This window comes from Penaeus monodon, chromosome 43, assembly GCF_015228065.2.
Source record: "Penaeus monodon isolate SGIC_2016 chromosome 43, NSTDA_Pmon_1, whole genome shotgun sequence".
NCBI classification, from domain to species: domain Eukaryota; kingdom Metazoa; phylum Arthropoda; class Malacostraca; order Decapoda; family Penaeidae; genus Penaeus; species Penaeus monodon.
The window spans coordinates 14,405,229-14,407,443 of record NC_051428.1 but is presented as its reverse complement, the minus strand read 5'-3'; positions in this window follow the sequence as shown (position 1 = coordinate 14,407,443).

Here is a 2,215-nt window from a genome sequence, read left to right as displayed (position 1 = left end):
CCTTAGATTCCCATTCTTGCCTTTGAAGCGGGAAAAGGCTCCAGAGTGACAATGTGATGTTCCAGAGGAATGGTCGGGGGTTTGCGTAAGTCATCAGGGAGAGAGCTAGATCTTGTAAATTGTAGTACTCAACAAATTAAAATTTCCCTTCATTCCTCACGCCCCACCCACCATGGGGGCCAACGAGGGGAAGCTATAGTTGGGCTCAAAATCTCCCAACGCCCACGGGTAATGAGGAAATATATGCAGCCCCCTATTACAGTACTGATGGCAGTCGCGGACCTATGCGGCTGCCGACTGAATATACCTGCTTGACCCTAGCCATATTTGACCACCATTGATTTGACCGGGCCTTGATCAGCCACCCGTCTAAACCAGAATAAAGGACCAAAGGGGTGTGTTGCTAGCTGCAGGGGGGCAGCGTGAAAGCATCGCTCAACCTCCAGGACTCCTGTCTCCTGGTATTACGGGATGCCACGCACGGAAAAAACACGTGGGAGAGTTCTCCCTAGTCCAAGATGAGATGAATCAGGGGTGGGTGCACCATCCCCTCTCATAGGCCTTGGAGCACCAGGAAGCCATTTTGTCTCATCCCTCACTGGTGACCCCTCCAGTATGGGTAGCCCTCTGGTCCGGCTCACCAGATCATTGGGACCTCAAGCCCCCCCATCGCGGCAAGGCGGCTTCCGTTAGGGGGGTTGCAGGAAGGGATACCACACAATCCATGAGGGTAACAGATAACACCTCTCACTTGTGGTCATGGAAGCCCTAGCCCACATGTCCCTGAGGGGACATCATGTGGTCATACATACAGACTCCGGGGCAGCCATTGACCGTCTACAGCAAAGCTTACACAAAGACAACATCTACCTCATGACCACTGTGCGTACCATAGCACACAGGATTTTTGCTCAGGGTAGAAGAATAATCATAAACTGGGTCCCTAGCCACATAGACATCAGAGAGAATGCGCTTGTTGACAGACTAGCTGACATTGGCAGAGGTATGCTTCCAAATCCCATAATCATAAAACTGAGCCAAAAAATCTTAAGGCAGAAGTGTAATACTACAGCTCGTGCCTTCCTCCTGCAGCTTCACAGAGGGAAAACAAGATCCTCCCCCTCGGCCAGTTTATACTCAGACACCACAGGCTATGATCCACAGGCACTCTGAAACAAGTCATTCTTCACATAATCAGACTAGGTTATCATTGCGCATGGCAGATCATAGAGACATTATCTATGCAGACAGGTGTTGCATGCATTATGGCGAGCTGAACGCCACACTGGTACATTACTTACAGAGTTGTGAGCATAGACAATTTCTGAGACAGGGCCTGCCCACAACAGCCGACGGGCTGGTAAAAAGATTATTCTGCATGCTTACATCATAGTGGCAGGAGGACCTGCCACCATGATGGTGGCATGATGGCAGGCAATCTCGCCACCACGCTAAGCAAAAGCATAAATTATCAAAGAATGAAATGAGAATGCCTTAAATTGCTGACACAAATCAGGCCATATGTATGGAAGGCTCGGCGAAGCTAGATCTTCGCAAATCTCAAGCTACAATGAATTACAATACTCATTGGGTACACAGGTGACCCTTGGAGATATTAGTCCAGTTTGCCCATGAGTCTGTCAATCTCCTTGAAGGCGCTCCCTACCTGCAATTTCTGAAATGGTTTCTGCAGGTAGAACACGTCACCTCTCCAACCACCAAATATCGGATACTGGTGACAAATCTCTCACATGAACTGTCAGTGATCTTCTCAACAACCCCGGAATGACACATCATGGTATTTCACTCGATCCCTTAGCTCACTCTCTGGAGAAGGAGTACCTGTATACCTGTAGCAGCACGACCCTGCAACCTGAAGTTCAAAGTAGTTTCCCAGGTTGGGTCACATCAGGTCCACAGCCATGTCCTCGCTCATTGGGCAGCAGGGTTCCCTCGTTCCCTACACACTTACACAATTCACGTGTACTTAAGCCGCAGAATCCAGAACCAAGATCAGCAATCTCCAATCCTCCAGGGGAACATGACAACAACAGCAGGAGAACATGGTATTTCGCTCACTTGCTTAGCTCACTCTCTGGAGGGGAAGAACCTGTAGCAGCATGACCCCACAACCTGAAGTTCAGCATAGCTTCCCAGGTTGGGTCATATCAGGTCCACAGCCATGTTCTAGTTTATTGGACAGCAGGCTCCCCTC